Raw genomic sequence first — 18,806 nt, 5'->3', positions numbered from 1 at the left:
ATCGATTCTGATTACAAAATAGCAAGCATGTTACATACATAGAAGATTTTCATCATATGATATCGATTTAAGCACTGTACTTATTGTTGATAATATATCAACTCAATTATTTGCATAATTAATTGTATATGTATTATGTGTGAAAAAAATGTTTTCTTATTAATAACAATATATCAATTATAAAAAAAAGTGTATCGCTCTTATTTAAGAATTATATATTTATAGAATAATATCCATATCCACCATATAATTATTCATAATAATATCCAAATATCTGTAAATATGTGTTCGATTCATAAAAACATAAATATATGTAGCGGTATTGATAGCATATTAAATTTAATCCTTTTGATCTTTTATTCTATTCTTTTATCTTGAATTCTATTTTTACGATATTGATATTTATAGTAATAATAATAATATCAAGTGTGTACATCTCCGTTCACAAAACTCGCTAACGTTACGTTTCGTGTATTTGTAGGAGTCGCGTATTTTCACGAAGACATTTCGCAACGAGAGCGAACGTGTAAATGTCTCACAGTAGAAAGATTTCATTCCCACCGTAAAGTACGGTTTTATTTGTATAGCCGTTTTCTGGCGAACGCAGTGGTGCGCGGCAGTTTGTCAATACGATTATGACAGATTTATCTGCAATAAAACGCACGCGCGTGTACGACAGCGTCATCGACGCATTTTCCGACCATCTCTGTTTAGCCTCGCGTTTAACGTTAAATATGATATAAAGTTCACATTCAACAAAATTATTATAGACTAGATATTAAATATTAATTGTTTTTTTTCCCGCGCATTTTTAGCATCTAATATAGCCACTGAAAATAGCCACTGAATATAGCCACTGAATATAGCTACTGAATATATGTATATGTATGTGCATTTCCGTGAATTAATTAAATACTAAAATATACGATTCATCAATATAAATTATGCAAACGTGAAAAAGTCCGCACGATTGTGAATCACCGTTTCAAACGCAAAGCACTTTGTTTCGTAATGCCTACTTTGCGTTCGAATAAAAAAAAGATGAAACGAAGCAAAAGTACATATGTAGAAAAAAGACACACACATAATAAACACACGCGTGCGGACTATTTCTCTTCGCACGAAAAAGAATCATAATAGTTTACTTGTTCAGCTCGGCTGCTATCCCGCCAAATTTTCGAGGCACGAGATCGTTCACATTATCTTTTTTCCTCGTCACGGGGTGATACTGCTTCGCTTCCTCCTCCTCCTCCTCCTCCACCGACACAAGTTACGGCACAGCACAATCGCGACGAAACTCGCGCACGAATAAAGCCTCGGCTACACTACTTTTCTCCGAAACGCGAACGCAAGTAATCTATCTAATCGCCAATCGATGAAGGACGCGGATTCTCCGATCGATTCACGGCTCTCTTTCACATTCCGGCAACGTACAAACGCGCCCCATTATGGCGCCGCGTTCGGTAATTAGCCACGGTGCAACAACCACCATGATACGACTCGCGCCTACGAATTCCCATCTCTCTTTTCGATTTTTTGCGCGGTGCGAAGCCAACTTCTCACCGAACGGAAACGCTGGTACTGGCACGCGACATCGACATCGAATCGCGACGACGAGACGACGACGAGGACAATGTCGAGACGACGACGAGGACAACGACGAGACGACGACGACGACGACGACGAAGATCGACGACGCGACGTAACTCGTCGACACAACCGGCACTATTCGCGAGGACACTCTCTTTCGCCGCGCACGATTCCGCCACCACCGACGACCGAGAGAAAGAGAGAGAGAGAGAGAGAGAGAGCGCGCGGCGTTTTCGCGAACGCGCCGCCAGCGTCGCGGCGCGGCCAATTGACGAAGCGCGCGTGTCGTACGTAGTAGAATAGACGAATGACGCGGCGCGAATGGACCGCGCGCGCACGTTGCGTACGGCTATATCGTACGCCACTCTCCTGCGAAAGCACGACAAAAAAAATATATATATAGAAAGAGAGAGTAAATCGCCGCCAGAAGGTTTACGAGAGACGGCGCGAGCGCGCGCGAAAACGGAGCACTGACGGACGAGAAGCTGCGACGTGTAACATACACATGTTACGCAAAAAAAAAAAAATAAAAATAAATACGTACAAACGACGGACGGAGAGACGGATGACGGATTTTCGCAGCCGTGCGTATCCGGTTGTTTGCTGCGCGCTGCGTCGCGGCGCTCTCGATGTCGGGACGCCCACCACCACCTGTGATGTTCGACCCAACCCCCGTCGTCTCGCGTCCTTCCGCCACTACTATTACTACGGTGGTAGAGGAAGAGGAAGAGGAAGAGAGGCATCCCCTCGCACACGCGCTTTGACGCGCGTGCTCGTTCTCCACTTCTCCTTCATCCCCGCGACCTACCCCTTTTACCGCTCTTTCTCTCTTACGTCATTTGAATCCGACCGTGTACAGGGTGAAACATTTATCTCGACCGTTTTGAATAACTTCTCCGGCGTGATTAATGCGATTTTTCTTCTTCGCGACGGTACGACTCTGCGTCGCGGAATTGCGTGGGTGTGCGGGACGATCGTAATGAATATTTCGGGCATGTATCTCTCTGGAGAAGACATCCAGTAAAAAGATATTACAGTACAGTAAGGAAGGATGCGTGACAGCGCGAACGAACGGTGTATAAGTCATACTTCTCGTAGTACTATAAAATGAACATTAGGTTTTGAAAAAAATCAACGCCGCTACTTAAGAGGAGACTCATAAATCCCATCAACGTCCGAAAGATGAATAGGAACTCCATAAAACATCCCGTGTGTTGTAACGTGATATTCGATCCGTCGAGGCGCGGAGGCAAAACGACTCGCGGATGGACCAGAGGAAAAACAAACGGTTCTTTTTTTAAGATCCCCGGGTCGGGGATATATCTCCGATATAGCCTGGCGCGAAAAGAGAGAAAGAGAGAGAGACGACGTGTGGACAGACTTACTCCCCTAGTACAAATGTTATCGTTCGATCCGCCACCCGTAGTATTCCCCCGTGGTGCCGAATGCAAACGTTTGTTTTCGCAATCCACGGGGCGCGCAGTCGCGCGTTTAGGGCAAAAAAGGTGGGATCTGGCGGAGTATGGTTTATCGAACCGGAAGCAGACGCTCGAGAGAAAAAGGAAGAGAGAGCGAAGCAATATCCTCGCCACCGCCAAGTCATAATCGGCTTGAATTCGCATATTTTTCGACACGATCGAATCTATAGATAATGCTATGGGATTGTTTTGGCAACGCGTGCGAGAATTCGATTGAGCTATCCTTGTATTTAAAAAATTGCAAAATAAAATAAAACATTGCATAATATATACACAGAGAGAATTTTCTCTTAAAATTTACCCTGAAAATCATGGTAATCGTGGGATAATATGGAATGGAAAGAATTTTATGAGAATTTCTCTGATTAATATTTATCACAATAGAAAACAATAATATCTAGCACAATAAAATATAAAATATGTTTGATTAATTTTATTATATAGTTAGTAAATTTTACTACATAGTTTAGTAAAATTAACCAAACATGTTTTATATTTTATTGTGATAGATATTATTATTTTTATTGTGATAAATATATTAATCAGAGAAATTCTCATAAAATTCTTTTCATACCATATTGTCCCACGATTACCATGATTTTCAGGGTAAATTTTATGTGTTGGCAATTTTTTAAATTTAGTTATCATGCCTAAATTTTAACTCTGGTAATTAATATTTTTAAGCTATAGTTTAGTCGAGAATTCCCTGTTAAATTATAATTAAAAATATTAATTATCATAGCTAAAATTTAGACAGATTTAAAATATAACTATGATAACTAATGGAAAAAAAAATATTAGCCATTATAGCTCAATTTTAAATGTCTTTAAATTTTAGCTATGATAACTAATATTTTAATAATAATTTAACGGTGAATTATCCACTAAACTATAGCTTAAAAATATTAATTACCAGAGCTAAAATTTAGGCATGATAATTAAATTTCAGGTATAATATAGGAATACCTCTATTAGTATTTTTTTTGTAAGAACCGAAATTACAGTGAAAAAAAGACGATTCGTTTTTTCGAATTATATCGCGTTAAATGTATTTACATAATGTGTTGCATATGGAGATTACGTTAATCTATTTTCGAATGACGATGCAAGATCGACGTGGTGCGCCGATATGGAAATGCCGCGAGATGATGGCGGCTAAGCGCATTAGCTGGGAAAATTACGGCCCCGGGCCGTAGAGAGAGCATAAGAGGATCGAGATCGGCGGAATGCGTGACCGTAAATCGCGATAATGGCCCCAAAGAAATCGGCGTTTTTTTACTTGGCAGTCACCTAAACGGTGGTGACCCCTCTCCGTTCTTTCTCTCTCTTTCACGAAATTCACGATACGCGAGCCTGAAAATTTAGAGTCCGTCTCTCCCTTAATAGATTTACGAAGTGAGGAGAAAACACTGCGACTATTTGTCTCGTTCACCTAATTAGCGTTCGTGTAAACTAAATAAAGTGTCCGGAATTTACTGACGGGTGTGCTACAGGATCAAATATTCGAGCTTACAAAGAGACGCGAATGCTTCTCGAAAATTAATAGATCAGAGTATAAATCAAAGAATAAAAATTTTATGCAAGAATGCAAGATAACGAATTCATTTTTTATTAACGATACAAATCTAATTTATAATTAAATTTCGATACTTTTTATTTTAATGAAGATTCGTGGAATTCTAACAAAAAAAATAACATCGAAAATTAGAAAGCTCGATTCCAAATTTATTGAACGTCGAACATAAACGCAAACCTTGACCTAGAAAGAAAATTCTGAAATGCCAAGCTATAATGGACACGGCTATATTCTGTTTGACGTTGATCACTTAGACAGCGAGAGCTCAATTGCATCAACGGGATGGTGTTATTAAGTGCGTGTGCAAATAAATTGAGTTCTATCCGTGCATCTCACGTCTTGAAATGCCGTTGTCACACTCATACAGCTTAAAACGTCTACATGACATATTTACCGATGAATCACATCTTGGAATTTTCTACTCTGTCGTAATAGTTCAAATATACAATCTGATATTTGTAGAAAAGTATTCAGCACATTTTAAATTAAAGCCACGTAATATGTGTTAAAGCAACAATTTTATCAAATCCCTGCACAGATTAATTATTTAAGAAATGTGTTGTTGGAGAAGATGCATTTTAATCCTTCGTAAAATATAAGCAAAGTGTAGCAAACAATATAAACAAAGTAGTTGTTCAGATTATATAATACGGTAGCGATAGGAGAGAGCTCATCTTATGCTCGTCATCGGACAGAGTGCATAATCTTTGAACTTGCAACTACACGAGAAATTTTTAACAACTCCGTGTTAAGCAAATAAACCTCGGTATTTATGCGCGCATTCTTTTTTTTTATCTCGCTACGCATATATACCAATATGAATTTTCTTTAGAAAGTAACATATTTCGTGCGCTGTAAATATTCTTTCGCATTCAGTCGGCATTCTTTGAAAGCACGGATTTTTAATTAAAATATTCCGTACGCTTTTCATGCCGGCACGAAACACCCTTTGCACGCGCTATACAAGTATACATCCCCTCCGAACACAATGCGCAATCCGAGAATCCCGGCGAGATAAATTCCGTCTTTTCACGCAGAAACGACGCATCCATTAGCAAACATTGCGTTTCGCGCTCGCTCTCCTTCTTCGAGACCCGTGATTATTTCAATCGATTATTACACGGTGACGTAAATCCGGAGAGGAAAAAAAAGTTGGTCGACGCAAGCAGGTGACGATAGTAAAAACGACTCGATATTTATTTATTACCAGAAAGAGAGAGAGAGAGACACGTCACATAACGTCGAGACGTCGTTACGTATTTTTGGCAAATGATCAACTGACGGCGAGAAACGAATACGGCCTGATGCGGCTCTCTATTCCGCTCAACGCTCTATAGCCTACGTTCTGTCGTTTCATTCATCATGCATCATTTGATTAAGCCCACGCACTGCGCTTCGCGTGAATCGTGCACACCGCAGTCTCGTGGAATGATTCCAAAAGTCGTTTGGGAACGTGGCGGTGACCGAAAAGAGAGAGCTTATCATCGGATGTTACCGGAAATTTTCGTTTGACGTACGGCAGATTTCGCGGAATTGCTCCATAATGCGCGTGCATGTCGTCATTGCGGCCTCCGCTAATGAGCATTCCGATATTTTCCCTCCCTCGGGCTCGAAATCACGAGCGCGATATGTATTAAGAACTATGCGAATCGCAATGCACGCATACACGCGGTAGTTTCGTAATCTCGCGTGCGCAGGTATTATATTGGACATTTATCACGAAACCTTTTAAGCACGACACAATCGCACACATAATAATAAATTTACACATTTCGTGATTCTTTAAAAACAATATTTTTTTTTATACGCGTGTATTTCATTTATTTATATATTTTCATTTTGAATCTCTGGGAGAGAAGATAAAAATGTTATGATGAATTTTTTCAGATAAATTTTCCTCCAATTCTCCCGCGACCTCTCTAAATTTTTGTTTTTAAATAAAAAGTATTAATATAAATAAATTTGCCCAAGTGATTTCGTTTAATTAATTTTTCAGATTGTTTTCGATAATAAATCTGGTGATAATGTTTAATTATGTATTTTATTTTGCTAAAAAACATATATTCGTTTAACACATGCATTCGTTTAATCACTTATGTCAGTGATTAAACTTTATTACTTCCCGTCAGTAGAGAAAAACACACGCGAAGCCATTTGCACGTTTCGTGCCGTGATTTCGTAACTGCGATTAAACACGAAGCGGAACACGACGTGACGTTAAAGACAGCTTCAAACTTTCAATCCGCTTGTTATTCGTCACAATTTCGCGAGGATATGGAATGCAACGCAATATATAAGCGCAGTACAATCACGCTTTTTCAAAATCACGCTGACGTTACATCGAAGCGAAATCGCCTCGCCATCGATCGATCGGCTCGCCGTGTTCTCTTTCTTCCTCTCTCGTTCTTTTTTTTTTTATATTTCGAAATGCCTCGTGTAATGCTCGGAGAGCCGATTGCGACAGCGGATGTTGGAGCGCGGGCACAAAAATAGCTGACAGATAGCCGACTGAATGGTGTTACCGCTGCGGTGGCCCGTAGATTACCGCGCGGACCGGCGAAACTTGGTTTTTGACAGACAGGTCTGTTATTACTGTCACTCCGGCTCCCTTCGCAGCCCTGACGGCGGCAGCAGCAGCGTTAATCCTTTCGTCACCGTGTCCTGTGCCGTGTCAGCGCACGTCGAATTACTTTAATGAGGAATTGTGCACACTCTGTTAATACCCGTCGTCCCGCCTCACTTCGTTTCGTCGTAGCAGTCCGAACTATCTCACATTAATTGCAGTACAATCAACTTTTTAACGCGTCTCCTATAGCCCGTCCGGCTTGAGCTTTATTCTTCCTTCGCGAAATTACCGAATATGGTATACTTAACGTTTTTTCCGGAAAGCCGGCGGAAAGCGTTTCATTTAATGTGCGAAAATATATGTGTTCTGACAATTATATTATTGAAACTCAAGTATTTAAATAATGCAATATTATTCGCGAAAGACGCGGTAAGAATCGTGTGGTATCTTGTGGATGCAAAAATTCACTACTACTCAAAAAGTGCATCTACGCTTTATCCAAGAGCGATAAAAAAAAAGGATCGGCGTAATCTCGTTCGACCATAAAATTTAACGGATTTCGAAAGGCACTTCTGGCGAGAAACACAGGCTATTCATTTTCGAGTTTGAGACTAGTTACAGGTAAATTAAGTCGACCGCTTTAATCGAACAAGAAAACAATTGCAGTTCCTTTCAGAATGCCCGGTAACTTTTCCATTTAACGATAACTATAAATCTAATTTTAAAACTACTTTTTTGACTGAAATCACAAAGAAGTTTTTCATGACTGCAAGGATTGCATTTAATTAACACCGAATATATACATACGCAATAATTCTTGTCCCCATTGGGTCATAATAGATATGGAATTATCGCGTGCGAGTTGAATTGCGCGGCCTTGTAAGGCAAGGTTTTCTTTTCGCTGAATTGCTGGTGGTGCGAATCGAATTAAAATTCCGTAGCGTCGTTACAACCCCTCGTGTAAGAGTCTAAAGCAACGCGACCCAGGGGTGAGAATATACCGTGCGGCATTCCACGTGCTTGCGTGACTACGAAAGTTTCAGGGTCGTTCTGAAGATAAGGCAGCAGGGAAGCATTGCTCTTTCTTTTGAGCTCAAATTGTTGGTGTCGTATTTTGCAGTTTTGTATTCAGCAGTTTATTCGGTCAAAAAAATATTTTAAAAACTTGGATAACAATAGAAATATTTTCATAAATATATTTCTCTCTCTCTCTCTCTCTCCCTCTTTCATAGAAATATATATTGTTGAAAAAGAGAGCAATTTATAAAAGTTGATGTACTAAATTTTTAAATAATTAATAACAGCATGATTAACTTTGATTATACTTTCCGTCGACGTCTGTCAATCGCGAATCAAAGCGCACAAAAGTAATGAGGAGCTCAGCGGAGAAGTTCGTCTTCAGACGTCGTCGTCAATCAGGAAACGAGCGTCGGACGATTTCTCCGATTCGGGAAAGTCCCGACAAGTTCGCGGACTCGTTACACGAACGCGGGAAGACGAACGGCGCGGCGAGTGTTTGTCTTTCGCGAGCGCGGAGAGAAAGTCCCGGGTAAATTCGCCCCCTTTCGCCCTCAGGCGGGTCGGTGCTCCCGCCGCGGTCTAAGAAGGATCGATTCGTCTAAGGGCAACAGCTATCCGTTAACGGGACGGAATAGCCTCCGGGGAGAGATCCTGAACCATGCGCAGCACACACTACGCGGCCCGTCGACCTCCGAGAGACGCGATGTGGTGCGGTATCTCGCCGCATCTCCAGGCCCTAAATTAATGTCTGTCCCTCGCAATAACTTATCCGCTGATCCGATATATTATGGTACACGATTACCGTTCGCTGACGAATGGCTGTCTATTTTCTGGAGAGAAGAGCCTTCACCATATCTCCGCGCGCTTCTTCCCTATCTAACTTACGACTGCTCTCCTGCAGAGACTAATTAACGTTTCAAAATATGATAAACGACCCTCTTTCCCGCTTCTCCCATTAATATAATTTTTTTTTTTTTTTTTTTTTCAAATTAATAAATAATATTGTTTAAATGTGTGTTCCTTATTATCTTTTTTTTTTAATTTTGCGAGGAAATGCATAGTTGATGAAAAACGCAGCGCGATATTAAGTTATGCGTATTTCTTTATTCTGATCCGCACAGAACGCGGAGAAACAGAAAGAATATATTTCAATTAACTCGCCGAGCGCAAATACGACGTTAATGTTTGCCGTTGGTGTGTTTCATACGATCCCTTGCTTTGTTGTTTTTGGCTCTATGAAACAGAATAGCGCTGGCTTTAGCGACGCTCGTTAAAACGCGTCAGCACGCGCACGTCTCACGTCAACGATTCGTGTATACGACGCTGTTAGTCATCGCACTGTTCATGGAAGACGATATTTTCGCCCTCTCATATCCTAGTCTTTTTATGCAACGTCGCGCGGCGGCTCAACCGAGACAGGTATTGTCTTGATGCGATTCCGTCACGTCGCATCGAAACTCTATCGTATCGCTAAAGCATATTGTTGTTTCGGCGAGATGCCACAACAGCCGATAATGCGCGAAACGTAAAAGCAACGTCGATGCGTAAAAGCGACGCTCGCCTATTCTTGTTTGTTAGTCTATCGACAAATATGTTTACCGTAGCTGTCTCCCGAAAATCAATGTAATTTCTCTCGATCACGGATGCTTTGAAAAGTTTGCAACGAGAATTAATCTTCGTAAAAAATTTCTCGCAAAAAATCTCAGAAAGGTATCAACGAAAAAGAGAATATAGTACGGCTTGCGAAATATACGATAGAGAATTGCGGCATTTACTTTTGCATATAGGATGAAACTGCCTCTTGAAATTCTTCGCGTCGTGCGAATTATCAGACCGCGCCGGAAAACGTCGTTTATCAAAGGCTAGAAATATAAAAAGCTCTCTCCGCTTACAAAGCCCGACGCGACGATTTGACGCACGATGTGTCCGGAAACAAAGAGAACCTCTCCCATTGCATTGTCGACCTGTCCAACATGAGCATTAAATAATTCGAACAGTCGCCATAAAATGTGACTAATGGCCGCGTCGATATGCATCGCCGTCCTTGTCTTTACGCGACCGGTGCTTTTCATCAGCTATGCGTTAACGCAACGACGTGGTTTAAAATTGTTGCGATAGGTTCTGAAGACGTGTTTACGCATAACTGCATCTGCATTTCTTGGCCATCTGCCATTTTTCTGATCTGTCAAATGCGTCTAATTCACGTGCATCGAATGACGGATTTTCAGAATTATATCTATTCGTAAATTTCCAAACAAATCGAATATCCCTTCTACTGAATTTTACATAATTGAATTAATTAGGGCTTATGAGATAAAGAAAATTAATATCATGAACTAATGAAGCATAGAAGAGATGCAATAGTTTCGGAAAGAAATATTTTTTTATTATACTAAGAAATGCAGAATGCTTTTAGTACTACAAGTTTCTACTTATTAATTTCCTACAAAAAATATATGACTTGTTAATAAATAATTAATTTTGATTTCACTTCTCGAAATATTATTTAATCGATATTTTGAAAAAGAGTAACGCACACGTACGCAACGTACAACATATCACAAGTCTAAAAAAAATTATTATAAATATTAAGATAAAAGTTAGGAAGCTATCATCATTTATAGAATTAAATTAATGAAATATAGAATCAAAATAATTTATTAAACGTATTACTCAAGAAGCGACGAAATAATCTATCATTTTTCTTTTCGTTCCTAATAATTAATTTTCGTGATTCATCAATCACGCTCTTAATATTTATTTCTCTACACATCGCAAAACTAACGACACAACTAACGACGGTGTTTGTCAATAATTGCTTCTCGCTCATTTTCATCCTTCATAACGGGTTAACCACGACTTAACCACGTGTGTGCAATATCGTGTACACGCGCGCGCGCGTTATCCAGGACTCGCTTTAACGACAACAATTTACGCCAGTTAGAGCGGGTCACCTGCGCACCTCTAAGCGAGAAACTTCCCGAGCTCCTGGAGCATCCAGGATGCATCTACTATCCTCTGCACGCCGACCTGTATTATAGATGTACACGAGTCCGGTCCGAACGGTCCGCTGCACCCGCCATTTATCTAGTGGAGGAGGGAGGCGCATGCATAATGCAACACAAGCACGGATGAGAAGGGGGAATAAGGGGGAAGAGAGCTGACCTCGGCGGGTAAGGGAGAAGTATAGGCGATAGGGTATGACCAGGAGTATGGGCACGCGATAGTAATGGCTAAGTTACGCCATTGTGCGAAGTTTCGCTGCACCGGGGTCCGGCGGAGGATAGTGGACGGGGTTTTCGAACGAGGGGGAGAAGAGAGAGAGAGAGAGAGAGAGAGAGAGAGAGAGAGGGGTCTCCCTGGTGAAAAAGGGGGTCAGAAAAGCAAGCGAACGAGCAAGCCATCCAGCCGCCAGGACCAGACGCGAGAGGAAAAGGGAGAGGAGGAGGAGCGGAAGAAGGAGATGGCCCCGGTGGTGGCTGAAGCAGGAGGGACAGTGTGCTACGCGACCGGAAGCGGAAGCTCGTGCAGGCGCCACCGGAAGTGACCTCGTAATTCTCTCCCTTGCAATTCCCTCCTTCCCTTTCGTTGCTGTTCCTCCGCGACCCATCTCGCCATCATCCATTCCCTCCCCCTTCGTCCGTCCGGCCATCAAGTCTGAATTATAGGCCGCCCTCTTTCCTCCCTCCTTCCCTAAACCCTTTTGTCTACGCTTTTCCTGTCGAGGATTCGAGGCATCTCCCGCTATCTCTCCTATGGCGTTTCCGATTTTCGAGTTTTTGTTTCGTTTACAATTTTCTTTCCACACGCTGCGTCACTTCCTTCTTGAATCGTACATATGATTAGTCTAATAACCGCGCGGGCATAAATTATTATTGTTTCTCAGTGATCGTCGTACAATATTTATACAGCGAATATCTTCCCATTGAAACCACGACAGATACGATAAATAGCATTAAATTATCGTGAAAAAAGGGGGAAATAAGAGAGGAGAAAGAAACTTTCTTGAGATAGAAATGGACATGATCGTTCATCGCGCATTCTTTCAGTATCGTTACATCGTTCTGAATTCCGCGCTTTCAGGTAAACAAATTTCGCATCTTCGTACTCGAGAAACGAATGAGAGAAAAAGAGAACGCACGGCTCTTTCTAGAAACTATACGAAGTTCAGCGATCTTAAATCAAATAAGAAGTCGTGCAAAGGGTCGCGCTCTCCGGTCGAACGACGAGAAATTCGCTCTTCGCGTTCGCCTTCTCTCGCAAGAGCGAGCAGAGAGAGGAGCGCCAAGCGTAATAGGGACGGGATGAGAGAGTGAGAGCGATAGAAAAAGAAACGAGAATTAATTCCCGTTAATTGCTCGGAGCTGAAGTTTGCTGAAAGCGCTTTATCGAATTGAAAGCCTTTCAGCTTCGCTCTTTCAAGAGCGGCCGTCCGTCCGTCGAATGAAATACCGAATAGACGTTGCCGCGGGCGACGCTCGTTCTGCTCGCGTGCGTGCGCGCTCATTCCGCTTGCTCGCTCGCCGTTCGGCGTGATGGCACGAAAGGAAGCGAACGGAAGAGCCTGACCGGAGAGCGTAAGAGCGGACGAGCAGGAGGGATATCGGAGGAGCAGCAGAGTCGGCGATGCGGAGCTAAACGCCCCGGCAGTTCGGAGTGTTCTGTTGCCTGATTGCATTTAATTACACGTGCCCGAGCCCTACCACCGTGCGATTGCTGCATTGCGCGCGCTGGGCGGCCATAGAGACGGCGGATGCCAAGCTTCCACTGAGGTGCTCGTAACAGGCTTCAGACCCGTTAGACGAACAGCTGTAAGCTGTGTATGGAGTCCGTGCGTATAGTCACGCCGACACCGAATGGAATTGCCGGAAAGATCGAATTTTAAAGCGTAGACCCACTCTCCTCCGTTTCGCTTCAATTTATTCGACCAACACACACCTCTGCGACAGTTAGAGAGATTACGCGCAAATTACACTCGTAAAAGTATTTTTTTTTTCAACTACAATATTTTTCTTTTTCAACTTTTCCATCATTTTAATCCAACTCCCCGTCTAATTGCATTTACATGATTTTACATTCATTAAGATGTATTCCATTCAAATAGGATTCTTCTCTCAAAAAAAAAAACAGATAAAAATTTCATAATCATTATTCGTATACGACAATTAATATCTTAAATATAATATGATTTAATTTATCGTCGAGCATTGTTATACTACGCGACGTTAATTTTCAATATATGCTCTGCTACGAGCCATGGAGAGTTTGTCCTTTAATTCTCTTTGACTATCCCTCGACCAGTTCCTTTCAGAGACACTTAGCAAGATCTAATGCGCTATACTAACCGGGGAAAGAGGAGAATACTATACTTAACAGCGATCCAGTTAAGTATCCGTCAGCTAGCGATAGGCAAAGAATTAATTCTGTTAATAACGAGTGTTTGAAAAAGAAGTTGTGTAACGAGACGTCTCGTAAAATCGGAGACTATATCGGTTTTCCGTCGCCGCAAGGCTCTACTCGTCTTCCCGTATTATTCCTCATCGGTAATCGTCGTTCGCAGTGACAAGAGAACGTTACACAGAATTTCTCGATCTGCCCGTTTCCTCAAGCCACTTAATTAGAACCGCACTGCAAGTGCTGTATCGTATATTGGATCCACTTGTGAGCACCAGAGGAGCAGTTATCTCGCAACGATGGCCGATACATAATCGCAGAATGGTACCGGAGCACGTCTGTATAGTTTGTATCCTTATCGCGCCTAAGAAACTCTATATCTTCTGGCAAGTATCCGATCGTATTCGATTGTCTAACACCGGAGGAAACCGACGGGGAAACCGGTAATTCATTCTCGTGTGTAATTGCATGGAGAAGCGAAGATTAAAAAGTTAGTTAACTTAATCAAATGGGAAACAAAGTCTCGTAAAGAAGCGCGTTGTAACGAGAAGATCGGAAGATCGTGAGATAGACTCCGGGAAAAGACGGTCAACTTAAAAGTCTTAACGTCGAAGTGCAAAAGCTAATTTTGATTAGATATTAAAAATGATACAAATTTTATAGAACCTATTAAAGTCATTAAATTAGCGGACGATTTAAAATTCTAAAAGTAAAAAAAAATATATTTGTTCTCTCATGTGTTTTTTCTATCTCTATATATGTATATTCGTATATAAACGTGAATACGCATTATCGTATTAGATGCATGTTCCATCTCGCGCAAATAGCATCACCGCTGCAGGATTCGATTTCGGAGAAGTTATGCGAACCGGTGGTATATATACGCCGCAATCTATCCTCTCGGAGTATCCTCTCGAGGATGTATACGCTTCGAAGAACCGCCGGATTAGTGCAAGCTTGTGGATCTCTAGTTGCACAAAGAGAATACGAGCGGCCTCGAAATTCGCTATGCTCGAGCCTGTATTCGCCGTGTAATCGTGTTAATGTTTAATTTGTTGCCGCCTTAGCTAATTCGCTCACTCTATCTCTCTCTGTCTAATAAGTAATTCTCGCCCCTTCTTTCTTTTCGCGAATGTACTACTTATTATTATGCAGCTTAACGTTCTCAAACAAAAGCTCACGTAATACGAATTACGTGGATAAAGCACGAACTGTTTGTTAATTTTCTTTTTTTCTTTTTTTTTCGTTTTTGCGGAAGCAGTATATTTGTGAATAAAGGATTTATGAAAAGAGGACCGATATAAATCTCTCTATATACCGTTAATAACGCTAATGTAATCTAAAATTAATAGTGCCGAACAGAAAATCATTATCACTGAGGGTAAAGTGTGCCAAAGCCGTGTCTCAATTTAATAATCGTTACACCCATCTATTAGTAATTGCTAACAAGCAACAAACGATCTCTGTTCCATTACCAGACTATGCCGACCATAATCGCAGTTTCGACCGAGAGCAGCCGCGTCGCGGGCGCAGCTGCTTCGCATAAGTCTTTCGCGAAGAATAATACCTTCGCTTGCGTAAGTCTCGCGTTTCTTGTCGCCCTTCCCGTCTCATCTCGCCACGAGATGCATAAGGTACGTGAATAGTTTTAGACGCGTATAACAATGAGTGCACCGTCTACGGTGGCCACGCGCACGTTTCATACAACTGTTTCGTTGGATTGCTTTTTTTTTATTCTTTTCATGTCCATTGTCAACGGAAGATGCCCTAGCTATTCCGTAGTTATTTTTCCGTAAAACGGAACGCACCGTACGCTACTATTTCCAAACACAACGAAGCTTTTGTTACGATAGAACCATTTTCAGCATACAATTGCAATGTAATATTTTTTATCTTCAATATATAATTATTGCCTAGATATTATCGTTTAATTAACTCCTGCGAAACATTTGGTTTAATGGAAGAGGAAGATTGACACAAAATGTAAATATTTCAGGTAATATTAATAATATGTATATATGTGTTTATGCTAATGTGTTTATAATAATTAATGTTTATAATAATAATAATAATATGTTGCTAAATTTGTAATTATATAATATATACATACATACTGTAAAATATATCGTGATTAGACGAGCCGAAACTACGTCAAAAGTGGCGAGTTAATTTTACAAACAAAATCCCCGAAGATATCCGAATCCATGAAATTAATTGGAAAAATCTTCGCACGTCGTTGAATCGCGGTTTGTCTTCCCCGAAGGAGAAGGTAAAAGATGAATGTAGACGGACACAGTAGGTGGCAAACAGACGGAAGAACTCTCCTCGATCGTTCGTTTCCGATTTCTCTCTCCTATCTATCTATCTTTCTATCTCTTTCTCTCTTTCCGCCAAGCCGATTGTCCCGAGAGAAACGGAAATCCTTAATTGAAAGCGTCCTCGAGCGAGAGCAACTTTTATAATTCCCCAGTCGATGATTAAAATTAAAAGTCCGGCCGTGTCAGAAGCAGGAAATCGTTGTGCCGGAAGAAGCGAAACGAAGGAAAAACCCGGAAAGCTTCGCGAAAAGAGAGACGCAGATGGGAAAGGAAACGTTCTTTTTTTTTACGACGTTCGTTTTGCGCGAACTTTTTTACGGAGGAGTTCCGAGCTAACGAGCGAATCGATGAAGACAATCGAAATGGGTCCGCGTAATCTCGCGACTGGAAATATATGCGGAATATGTAACGACAGTGAGATATACGCGGAATATATAATGACAGGGGGACTCTGATGATACTGCGCCTGACAGTTACACCAATCTCCATCCAGGGATTTCAAGTTAATCGAAGCAATAAGAAAGAGGACATAAAAATCAGGGGAGTGCCGAAGCCAGTGGAAAATCGAAGAGAATGCGCCATCGTTTTATAAAAGATCGAGAGATGTGGTGGAAGAGAACGTTTTTCCATTTAATGGAGCAGCATCCTTCCATAACTTCTGCGTTCCGGAAAAATCCGTCGGAAAACCTTTCAAAGAAATTCACCGAATTTGTCGAAACGCTTCTGCCGTCGCCAAGCTTCGAAAACACATAGGATGCGACCAAACAAAAATTCGCTTAAAAAAAAAAAGAAGCTCCATCGCAATCTAAGAATAATATTGGCGACTGCTACAATAAAAAAGATAAAAACGTAAGAATGAGAGCAATGAGGACTTGCCATGTTTGAAAACGTGCCAAAGTAAAACAATCTCGTCGTATCGCGAAGTGCCAACATTTCGCCATGTCATCGTGCAAATCTATTCCGCGTTGTTTCAAAATTAAAAAAATGACGATATACGTGCATGTACATTGTTTCAACAATGAGTAATGTGTCGGTATTTCTAGCCAAGAGTTTTTTAAATTCAATGACATTAGGATGATTGATATTAAAAAAATTCCATGTCGAAACTTTTCTAAGGAAAAATCGTCTTTAAATTCGTCAACAAAATTAAGATTGAATATTTGAGAAATGTCTCATATAGAATAGAGAGAGGATATGCACATGACAATCGAAGCATCCCACGCGATGCAATTCTATAGATGTGCGATGCGAGAGATCGAAGACATCCATCTCTCTTGACAATCTCTTTTTGCGTCTCTCTTCCCTCCGCATCGCGTCTCGTGTCTCGACTATTCTCCTCCCTTCTGATTCGGTTGCGTTTTGCAATTTATCATCGGTCGATTAATTTATGCCGAGATTCCATCTCCATCCCACCCACCACTCGCCTCTCGTTTCGACGACGGTGCTTTCTGTTCCCCATCTCCCTCTCGGCTGGATACTTAGTCAGATGCAGTCTGGTGCGCCATTACGCGATAAAAGCGAGGACATGATTGCGCGGGAATGTCTGGTATTTTACAAAATAGGATATCCCAGCTGGGAGACATCCTGTGAAAGAGAGAGAGAACGAGAAAAAGAGAGAACGATCCAAACTTTTGCTCGATAGCTGAATAGCACACCGACGGTCGTTCTCGTTTGATTCAACCCCTGGCGTTTCGAAACTTTACGAAAAATAGTAATTTATTGAAAATTTCATCCAAGCATAATTCGCATAAACATTTAGCAGCAGCGCGACGACGACGTCCGGGGTAAATATTCATTCGTTCAAACATGGAAACTATATTCGCCGAATGTAAAGTACAGCGTGCGCGGATTCGCGCGTAGCAAAAACGAAACGCAAATAATAACAACATATTAATAGCTCCGAGCGAGTGCATCGCGCGAAATATTTTTGCCATGTAATCGAATCCCTCGTGTACGTCGCCCGCCCGCGATAAAACCCAGCCGGGGCAACGTACACAATCGCTCGTTTCGAATCCTCGAAACCGGTTAAATCGCGTTACTCGTTTGATGATATACGCGCGCGCGCGCGTTCCGAAACTCGCAGTTTGAAAGACGAATCGATACATGGAGAGCCTGTGCGTTATCGTGGCGAAGGGCAGTACTCCAAACTCCAATGCGGAATTCAATGGGACCGCCGCGTATGCACGTCCCGTCCCGTTAATTCCGCATCGTTCTCTCCATCTCATCCATCGGATTTCTTTTCCGTCTGTTTTCCACCCTCGTTCCTTCCTTCGCTGCTTGACAACCCGCGTGTACGCTCGATGTAGCATAGAAAACTGTCTCTCCACTCTCGGCAACGTCCAATTAACGTAATTTCAAACTACAGGCGTATCCATCGATCAGCCCCGACGAAACGAGCGCTCGTTTCTTCAACGTTTCGCGAATTCGACTTTTTCTAACACGATACACCGTACAGAAATCGAAATCGAAGACTTCGTCAGATTTAATTGATCCGATATACTTAGTTAATATTCTATAAAATTTCCGAAAATATAAAATATTCAATATATTACATTCAATAGAAGTATTACATTCAACAGTAAATATCGCGAGATAATTTAAAATAAAATTTTTTTGTAATACATATATATTTGTAAAAACAATTACAAATAAAGATTAAAATTTTATCTAGTTAGCATCATTGAGAATTTAAATTAATAAAATTTTGTAATTCATAAAAATTAGAAAAATAACAATTTAATCCTTTATACATTTTATTTATAATTACGAGGAAGAAGAGATGAAAGTCTATATGCAACACATCGATACAAAAAATATTCGAAAGTTAATCCTAGTTCAAAAATTCAGCATACTAGAAACGACGA

The 18,806-nt window shown here is 41.2% G+C and overlaps 1 protein-coding gene across 5 annotated transcripts in view; it reads right to left on the bottom strand.

The window, feature by feature from the left end:
- The window catches only part of LOC145939600 (uncharacterized), a 405,991-nt gene that overhangs the window by 260,051 nt on the left and 127,134 nt on the right, over window positions 1-18,806 (bottom strand). The window contains exon 1 of one of the 5 annotated variants that reach the window (XM_083044037.1): window positions 1,146-1,768. The exons of the other annotated variants lie outside the window; for them this stretch is intronic. The gene's annotated coding sequence lies outside the window, so the exon portion shown is untranslated. Of the gene's footprint in view, window positions 1-1,145; window positions 1,769-18,806 lie in introns of those variants that run through there. 5 annotated transcript variants of the gene reach the window in all.

This window comes from Prenolepis imparis, unplaced genomic scaffold (genome assembly GCF_030444845.1).
Source record: "Prenolepis imparis isolate NDT839.2.m4 unplaced genomic scaffold, iyPreImpa1.0 SCAF_8, whole genome shotgun sequence".
NCBI lineage: Eukaryota > Metazoa > Arthropoda > Insecta > Hymenoptera > Formicidae > Prenolepis > Prenolepis imparis.
This window is presented reverse-complemented; position numbering and strand designations above follow the sequence as displayed.